Genomic DNA, 10980 nt, shown 5'->3' on the forward strand with positions numbered 1-10980 from the left:
CTTCCTAAAGGGGTTTAAAGTGGGTTTGCACCCGGGATCCACATGTGGGCCAGCCATGGATGCCCAGGTGGGTTTTAAGTGGGATCTGTAAGGGTCTTATGTGGGTCTTAACCGGGCAATTCGTGTCAGACCCATTTGTGCCCCACCAGTCTGAAGGGGTTTAAAGTGGGCTTGTACCCGGTATCCACTTCGGGGCCAGCTGTGATTGCCCAGATGGTCTTTTAGGGGGACCTGTAAAGGGTCTTAACTGGGTAATTCATGTCAGACCCATTTGGGCCCCACCTTCCTAAAGGGGTTTAAAGTGGGCTTGCACCAGGATTCAACCGTGAATGCCCATATGTGCTTAAAGTGGGCTCTGTAAGGATCTTATGTTGGTCCTAACTGGGCAATTCATGCAAGGCCTATCTAAGCCCAACCATGCCAAATGGTTTAAGGAAACAATCTAAGAAAAATTAAAAACGAAGAATGAATACAAGTACAAGATAAATACAAGACACTTGATGCTTTGAACTGCAAGAAATATATTAAATTGAACAACAAAAATTATCTTTAAAAAACAATGTCACAACATACAGGTAAACTAAAAAATATATTAAAAAAAAATCTCTGAAAAAAACTCCAAAAAATACAATACAAAATACACTCATGATATATGACATTGAACAACAAACATAATCTTTAACAATTTAAATTTTACAACATACCGGTAAATAAATCAAAAATATATATATTTTTTAAAATCTCTGGGAAAAAAGAAAACAAAACATCTCTCCAAAAAATACATCCAAATACACTCATGGCGTTTGTGTTGTCGACGCTCTTTTTTTCTCTTAGGGCTCTTGCAGCCCTCTCCCCGCCACGGTCACGTGCGCCTATGAACCATTTCCCCAGCGCCATTTCCACATCCTTTCGGTTCACATTCTGAGTTATTGCGTTACTCTTCAGTGCACCTAAATACAAGGGAGCATAAGTCAATTTAGCAAGGTTCTTTTTTGCTCCAACTTGCAACTCTTCAAATAATTCAGTTAAGTAACACATTTCCACATGTGGTAAGCTAAAATGTTTCCCCTAGGGTGACATTTACCATGGAGTTTTATGCCTACCTATAACCCTTTTTCCATTACATGTTGAAATTTAGCCTCAAATGCGCACCAGATTTAAGTGACATTAGAAACAGTTTTCCATGAATATATCATGAATTTTCCCAAGGCAACGTCATAGTACCCCTTGGTATGCAAAGGCAAAGTGGGTCTCGCACAGGGCAGCATTTAGGCTAGCTCCGCCACTGCTCAAACATAAATGATGCAGGGACAAAACATTACCTTGATATATTTAAAAAGAGAGAACAATATTAGTGCTGTCAAGTGATTTAAAAATTAAATCCCAATTAATCTCATGAATGTCCAAGTTAACACAATTAATCTCGATTAATCGCACATTTTTACATGTTTCGACATGTTCTGGAACACGGGATAGGGAAGCATGAAAATCCACTATAAATATAATTTTAAACGTCCACCAGGAGGCGTGCCAAAGCATGTACTGCAAGCTGATGATGAGATCTGGAAGCCAGTAGCTTATGCAAGCAGATCCATGACTGATTCTGAGTGTCGATAAGCACAAATTGAGAAGGAGTGCTTGGGATTAGTTTTTGGCCTGGAGAAATTTCATAACTGTGTATATGGCCTTCCCACCTTTACTGCAGAAACTGATCATCGTCCATTAATTGCAATAATACAAAAGAATCTCAATGAAATGACACCAAGGATTCAAAGACTAATGATGAAATTGCAAATGTAATCAGTCTCTATGGGTGAATCAGTCAAAAGTCCTGGGCCCCATTCTGAGCTGATTTACCCTGCAAACAAAAACCCTAGGTTGTGCTTGAGTCCGCAGCCTAAGGAAAGCTATCATCAATGGAGCTCAGATACAGCGATTCACCATGACAACGAGGGAGAAAAGGACGTGTTGCAGCCATTTTTTCATCGGATGTGTCACAAGAAATGCCAAACCGCTGCGGCGCAAGATAGAATGCTCGTTACTTTATTGCATTTACATTCCTGCTCTTGACTAGGCTATTTCAAATACAGGGAAACTGTTTCAAATGTGAGAATTCCACTGTTGTGTAGGCTAAATGCAATCCCACTCTGTTCAGGCATAATAGCAGTTGAAAATGAAATATTTTAAAATATTCTGCTGATGGATTATTCTACTTAAATTGACATTCATATTTGGTGATAACTTCAGGTTTGTGAAACTTCACAAGAACGCAGATTTCATTAGACCTGTGATTGTGAGTACTCTCACCCTTCAGTACTCTTTTGGACAGGGTGACCAGGCAGCTGGATTCAGTGCACCCTCACACCAGGATTTTATTTATGGACTTTTCCTCTGCTTTTAATACTGTACACACAGGCACACTATGCGCCGTCTGGTGGAGCTTCAGGTCCATCCAGCACTGATTTTATGGATTAAGGGTTTTTTACAGAATAGCAGGTTTTAGTAAATGGTTTTAAATCCAGTAAACTGTTTTTAAACTCAGGACTCCCACAAGGTTGTGTTTTATCTCCCATTCTCTTCTGTCTACACTAATAACATCTCTTGCAGCAGTGAAGGAATGACTCTTTAAATATGCAGACGACATGGCCTTAGTAGCCCATCTGACAGGCACCAATGTGCTGTCTGACTACCATCTGGCAGTTAGCAATCTGGCCAGGACTTTTAAGGCAAGTTTCCTCGAGCTCAACATTGGACAACATTACACTTGCTCAGTACTTAGGAAAGCCACCACCATCACACAAGACCCCACCCACCCTCTTCACCAATCCTTTCAGTTACTGCCATCAGGTTGCTGTTACAAGGTCCCACTAGCCCGTAAAAATGTTTATAAGAAGTCCTTCATTCCCACTGCCATCACTAAGTTGAATATTCTGAAACCAGCACCTTAACTCTGACCTGTGTTCATTGTTGTTGTTGTCTGGTTATTGTTGTTTGTTACCGTGTACCACTGTGTGGCTATTGTAGTGTGTGTATTTTATTTTTCTCTTTTTTTCCAATCTATATATTGTTGAGCCTGTCGAAGACAAATTTCTGTCACTTGTGACAGACAATAAAGTTTTTCTTATCTTATCTCTCCAAGACCATGAATGTTGTTTTAAAAAGTTAACATTTTTGATTTTGACTGCCTTAGTCTTAAACTAATCTTATCGAGAGTCTATGGAGGGGCTCTTACTTCCGTTACTCAATGCCATCGGAATGTTACACTGACGTAGGTCCAAAATGGGTCTATAGGCCTACATTTTATTCGCCAGTGATTTAGGTAGGAGACCTGCACACAGTATAGGCCTACACAATGTTGCTAAAGTGTTGACGGGCCCAAGTATCACTGGACTAGTTCAGTTCACTTTCACATTTTTGAATTTTTTAAACAAGTGTATTGGAGAAAAGTTGTAGTATACTTCAAAGATAAGACTAACTGTTAAAGTGTGGATAGAATCCTGATTCTACGGAGAACAATTCTTGAAGCTGATTTCCATTAAGGCAAATTAATGTAATAATTAAAGTCATAAATTTGGCATATTTTGACAAGACACGAAAATGGGCACTACACCCATGCCAGTAGAACGAAACCTACCAAATTTGAGATCGATTGGGCGAGTGGTTAGAGAGTTGCATGTGGAACAGACCAGTGGTTATAAGGCTGAAATTGTTCATAATGTTATGTTAAAATGTTGATAATCTCCAACTAAATTGTGTTTTGACAAACTACTGTATCATTTAACTTTGGATAAATAAAAGAAAGGCCAAAGACAAGTTTCACTGAGCAATTAAAAAACTGAATTTACAATAGAAAACTTCAAAAAGACGCAGATCTTTGAAGCACAGCTTGCCCATCCGTCCGGTCACGTTGTACTGCCGTTGCAGTTCTGGCACCATCAGGAACTTCATCATCCTCCTGGTGGCATCTTCTAGTGAGGAACCCCCTATGTCTGCAACCATGGCAAGCTTAAGAGTATACAGCAATAGAGCACAGTAAATTTAAAGTCACAGGATCAGAAAACACCATATTAAGTCAGTAAATATCATAAAATATTCTCTGTCCCCATTACATAGCCAAACACCCCCCCCCCCCCATATGAACTGGTTTACCATATTGTTCTGCTGCTAGACAACTCATCCTCAACATATTCATCAATGACCAAGAGCTGTTGCACTTATTCTACTGTCATTGTAAGTCAATAATTCGCTTTAAACCTGGCATCCTTATTTTTGCCATGTCAATAATAATAATAATAATAATAATAATAATAATAGTGTTAAACCAATTATGTGCTTGATTGCATAAAATACCAGTTCCCTAAAACCTACAAGGTTACGGTCTATAGGCCATATTCACAATGCCAGTCTTCCCTTTTCAGCATAGAGCTTCACAGCCAAACTGCCTCAAGGGGGTGATCTACTACAGAATGACCATGATTATGTCCATGGGGAAATGAAGACATTTCTCATCAAGCATAATTTTGTGTAGAAGTCCACCCTCAATATTTTTGACTGGAAGTTATTTTGGCACTTTCCAGTAGGGGTGTGCCAAAAAGTCGATAAAGATCTTGATACGACACGTGACGATTCGATTAAGATTCTTAAACTCTTGATAATCGACTATGAATAGCCTATACAAACACGCAGAGCAAAAATAACAATCTCATTACCTCAATCACTACGTAGTTTATATTAGAGATTTTTCAGGTTCAACAGCAGACAAAAGCCAGAAGAGGGCGCTGGCCACATAAATATTTTTTAGGTTATTGTATATTGTTCTGATGTGTGTCAAGTTGTACAAGACTGTGTTTTGTGAAAGTAATGATATAATATTTCATTCATAATTTTAGTTTTATGCACTTAAAAGTATTGAATATAAAAATCGAAAATCGCATCGCAATATTTGTCAGAAAAACCGCAATTAGGTCAAAATTGTGCACCCCGCCAAACGCTATGGCGATTTCAATCAGTAGTCATGTAATGTTGAAGTCTTGTACGACTATATTGTTTGTGATCCCTACGCCTACCACACTTTTACACCAGTCAAATTGGTGGAAATCGGAGATGTTGTTGGGGTTATCCGGTTGTTGAGGGGGTGGGTTGCTGAGTGAAAATATCACTGTGGGTCCTCAATCCTGCGTTCGGAAAAATGCCTATTATAACACGGGAGTCAATGGGCAAATCAGCATTGTTTTCCCCCAATATGGTGCACGTGGCGGGGGCGGGAGCAAGGCTGTTGGGGCGTATCCAATTTTGCAGACTGTATACAAGTATAATGGTCTTAATAACTTGTCTATTTAGCAAAGGACTGTTTTGCTGAAAACAATTACCATCAGATTTGCAATTAAGATTAGTCAATGCAGCAGTGAACTGATGTTCAAGTATACTTAAGTCTCTTCCGTATTGGGACTACATGTAGGTGAAAAATGTTAAGTTGTAGCAGACATGGTTGATTTGTTTTACATTTTCAAAGTTTTGAAGCAACCTGGCATGGGACTTGAACTCTGCAAAGTTTAGTGATTCATTATGCATGGGAAGGATTTTGTCAGAAGAAAGAAAAAGAAAACACAGGAAAACAATAGGATCTGGCCCCCAAAAACTTACCACTGCAGACATGAATTCAGGGTCTGAGAGCTTCTCATTCATGTCGATAACGTCCTCAACGTTGGCCAGGGGGAAAACAGCACCATCTGGTATCGCCAGTACTGGCATGGAATCTTTTTTGAGCAGTGTGTTTAGCATCTGCCCATGCAGCTTCAGTGTGTCCTTCACTTCTTCTAGCAATGTCACTAGTGTGATGAACATTGCTCCATCAATTTTTGGGGGGGCTAAACTTTGGCCACGCAGTAACTGGGCTGCTCTGTGACCAGGAGACAGGGTGGGGCTGCCGCCAAGTAGGCTCATGCTGAGGTCACTTGTGGGGGACCCACAGGGGTTTCTCTAGGTCAGACTCTGAATTGCTGGGCTGACACTGGTTACCTATACAATTTGGAAGCAGAAACTTTGACTTTAAGGAACATTTCAATACCTCTAAACGAAAACAAAAAAACTAATACAAATACTGAAATGGCAGATTTACAAGCTCATAATGCATTGTAACATAAGGCGTTGGGAACTCGCTCACCCTCCCAGAAACGTTGGGGCTGCTCCCCCTGCGGGATCCGCTCCTCTGGGATCTGCTCTGCCTCCCGTGGACATGGGTGCTGCTTCCCCTGCGGGATCCCTGGGACCTGCTCCGCCACCCGGAAACGTGAGGGCTGCTTAGTCACTTCTGGGACACACGAGGGCTGCAGCTTCCCCTCTGGGACACACGAGGGCTGCGGCTTCCCCTGTGAGACACACGAGGGCTGCGGCTTCCCCTCTGGGACACACGAGGGCTGCGGCTTCCCCTCTGGGACACACGAGGGCTGCGGCTTCCCCTGTGAGACACACGAGGGCTGCGGCTTCCCCTCTGGGACACACGAGGGCTGTGGCTTCCCCTCTGGGACACACGAGGGCTGCTTAGTCACTTCTGGGACACACGAGGGCTGCGGCTTCCCCTCTGGGACACACGAGGGCTGCGGCTTCCCCTGTGAGACACACGAGGGCTGCGGCTTCCCCTCTGGGACACACGAGGGCTGTGGCTTCCCCTCTGGGACACACGAGGGCTGCTTAGTCACTTCTGGGACACACGAGGGCTGCGGCTTCCCCTGTGAGACACACGAGGGCTGCGGCTTCCCCTGTGAGACACACGAGGGCTGCGGCTTCCCCTGTGAGACACACGAGGGCTGCGGCTTCCCCTCTGGGACACACGAGGGCTGTGGCTTCCCCTGTGAGACACACGAGGGCTGCGGCTTCCCCTCTGGGACACACGAGGGCTGTGGCTTCCCCTGTGAGACACACGAGGGCTGCGGCTTCCCCTCTGGGACACACGAGGGCTGCGGCTTCCCCTGTGAGACACACGAGGGCTGCGGCTTCCCCTCTGGGACACATGAGGGCTGCGGCTTCTCTTCTGGGACACATGAGGGCTGCGGCTTCTCCTCTGCACAATATGAAAGCAGAAGTACAGCATTAACACCGTTTCAATATCCTAAGAGGAAGAAATACCGGTAACACTGCAGCAAATTAAAAACACAACACTACCATTAAATAACTAGACCAACACATCATAGGTCAAAGACCGGGGTCTTGTAGCGCAATGTCAGTGGTTAATGGTGATTTGCAGGGTTTGCGGCTAGATTGGCTTAATCGGATTGATGCTGACTTCTGTGCTGCAGGGAACATTGTTCCGTCTCAGCTTAGGATACTTAGACTAGCCTACTTTTTTACATGATGTCACCAAAGGCTGTTGCAGAGCTTTAGAAGTTAAGGAGCTTTATGATTCTGCAGAAATATAGGCTACATTGTCGAAATACAAATTGCAGAAATTTAGCCATCGTGTAGGTTGCTTTAATTAAATCATACAAGTTGCAGATTCACATTTCAATAACTATCGGCTTTCATTGGAAGATTAGGCTACTGAAATCGAGTTTGCCTTTTACCAGAGCTAAGGATCTTTATCATTGGGCGACAAAACGTAGCCTAGGCCAATGGTTCTTATCCTGGGGATTGCGACCCCCAAGGGGGTTGCAAGACGTTTCCGATGGGTCGCGAGATGTATATTGTATATTGTTGAGCAAGAGAAAATGAAGATTTGAATAAGGTATCTTAAAATATTAATGTCTTACAATATAGCCTACTGAATGAACGAAACAGCATTTCAGAATTTTCTGTCTGACACTATAAACAATCGAATGCAAAGAGACAATGTATCTTATCGTAGGCGACGTTTTCAGCATGTGATATTTCCCCTCTGTGACAGAATGCTGCAGATTCACCTTAATTTGTGAATGGATAAGCTATTCTCTGACAAAAAAGTTTTAAGAACCACTGGCTAGGCGATATGCGGACAATCACTCGAAAGTCAATGGATGGGTCAGTGCATCAATTAAATTAAAAATAAATTAAATCCTGTCCATATAGCCTACTATATCTACATTTCTCATCGAAGGAGGGACATTTTCACTTCTCCTTTTGTAGGCCAATATACCTATTGTAGGTCTTGTTTTACGCAATCACTTCACTTAATCACTAACCCTGTTTTTTGTCCGGGCTTCACCTGCACCCCACATTTTCTTAGACACAAATGCCTCGGGAGGAGTAGGTGGCAAGACATCTCCTTCAATGTCTGTTTCCTCCTCACTGGAAGCCAGCAGGGGTTTTGGTGCTCTATATTCAGTTAAAAGCATACATTTACAGCATGGGGTGGTGATGGCGCAGTGGATAAGTCACAAGCCTTTGGTGTGAGAGACCCGGGTTCGAATCCACTGTGAGACACCAATGTGTCCCTGAGCAAGACACTTAACCCCTAGTTGCTCCAGAGGCGTGCGACCTTTGACATATATAGCAATTGTAAGTCGCTTTGGATAAAAGCGTCAGCTAAATGTAAATTTAAACTTTTACAATAGAATACACTGAAAAAAGCAGTTAGAGGTGTTTGTTATGCCCCTTTTCCACTGCACATTTTCGTAACGGCTCCACACGGCATGGCACACTTTATTTGTGTTTCGGGGGGGAGACCCGGGACCCGTTACGATTTTTCGCACCCGTTTCAGAGGTGGCTCTAACCATGCTGAACCGACACAAAACATGATGTAACAGGCTGCTGTCCACTGATTGGTCAGAGAAAATATGCACAACGAAGCTCAGGGATAAATGTCAATGAGATGGGATACACCCACGCCTGGTTCACACCGGCTCGCGCCATGAAGCGACCAAGAAACACAAAACAATCAGGTCAATTTTCAGAATAAAATAAATGCGATCATATTTGTGCATTTAAACCTTACAGTCACTTATCTAAACTGACCAGAGAGTTAAAAAAAAACATATTACACACAGACAGACACACAGAGCAAGATGACGACGGGGGGGGGGGGGGGGGGGGTTGGGGGGTTAAACACACAAACAAGGAAGTGAGAGAGAGGCAGAGGAGTTGGTGACAAGTACAGGGAGTTGTATGATCCCCAGCACATGTTAGGACAACAGCTGATCAGAAGCGCTTGCGGAGAAATACGTGTCTGGTGTGAACAGGGGGGCAGCAGATCGAGCGGGATTTTAGCGAGCGCGCCATGTGTGTAAAACACAACAGAACACACAACACAACACGCCAACGCCACCCACTTCCAGGTCGTAACGACACTACTTTCTGTATGGAAACAAAAACCGTCCTGGTTGTCCAAAGCGTGTGGTGCTGTACCGTGTTGCAGTGAAAAAGCGGCATTAGAGGAATACTGATCTAGTTTTAGACTCTAAAATATTGGCATCAATATTGCTTTTTATTATTTATTCCCACCGAAAGGAGTTTTTTATACTGTATGTGGCTCAAGGCATTTTTCTAGCAACTGCCATATTTGAGGTAAATGAAAAATGGAAATTAAAGGGAAAGGAAAAGTTTTTTTGAACCTGGACCTTATTTCTAGCACGAAATAAGTTCATAAACTCACCCGGAGAAGTTTGGAGTAACCTGATGTTGTACGCGAGAAATTTACATCCATCTCAGTGAGTGCTATTCCAGCAAAACGGTAGAGGTCAGGTACATTTCAGCCTAAAAACATTATCAGTAACATGACATTGACGATGACGTCACTTCCACAAAATTGTGCACAATGAAGATGTCCAACATATCCTCAAAATCAGATATTCTGCTATATTGTACTAGCAGTAGCAAGTTAGCAGGACATTGGATGTAGTGTACAAGGCTGAAATAAAATAATCATGTGGTGGCAAACGGCAATGACGTCATCAGCTCGTATTGACAAATCTTTTTTAAAATGCCTGGATGACAAACAATCTGTTCTGAAGTCATCGAGGGATAGCACTAGCAATGCATAACTACATACTGGTGAAAAGATGATGTTTTGTCACTGATAATGTTTTATTTAGGCTGAAATGTTACTGGCCCCAACCTTTCCATTTTGCTGGAATGACATGGATCTAAAATATCTCCAGAAGGACAAAAAGTCACTCCAAACTTCCCCGGGTAAGTTTATGAAAGTATCACATGCTAGAAACAAGGTTTAAAAAAACAGTACAGGTTAAAAAAACAGTACTTTTCCTCTAATTCTGCAACGCCACAAATATTATATATTCTGTATATTACATTACCTCCTTTTTCGCCTTGCAGGCATATCATCACCATCTGTCTGTAAGTCAGACGTTGCCTCCGCTTTTTTACATTTTTTGCGAGCAGCCTCGAAAGTGTCTTAATAACAAAAGGAAAAAGGGTATTAGTATGCAATCTATGCTGACCGTGATAAAAGAAATCATTTTGGTATTTGCACCTATAAATAATCTCAAATGCCTGGAGTTGAGTAAACATGAAAAAATATTGTTTACCATTTATGATGACTGATGTTGGTTCAGAAAAAGACAATTGAATATAGAAATCACAATTTTACAGCCTAAATTTGAAAAGTACATTATTGGCACTTATAGAAATTGATGCCTTATTGACATTGAGCTAGATAGATGACAGACAGAGTATTTGTCAAATTCAGAAAAGAACCTCTTACCTGCCCATCCAAGTACTCTGATGGAGCATTTCGGCCACGATTCCTCTGGCTTCTGTCGGTCCTTGACAGCCTTGGTTACATTACGGCCTGATGGCCAGAAACACTCATTTTGTTCTTCGGTCACCCAACATGTTGGAATTATATCCACCACAGATTGGTCATCGTAGGTCTCGTCAATAAACTCGACAACACAGTACAGGGGCATGCTGCAAAGTTCATAATGGTTACTGATTGTGTAATTGGACAAATGCAACAGCTCCATCCTGCAATGGCAGAAGTATTAGTCTCTCAGTTAAATCTGTGACTGACACACCATGCAGCTGGTGAGACAGCCGTGTCACTGTTCTAA

The sequence above is a fragment of the Barbus barbus genome, assembly GCF_936440315.1.
Source record: "Barbus barbus genome assembly, chromosome: 17".
NCBI classification, from domain to species: Eukaryota; Metazoa; Chordata; class Actinopteri; order Cypriniformes; family Cyprinidae; genus Barbus; species Barbus barbus.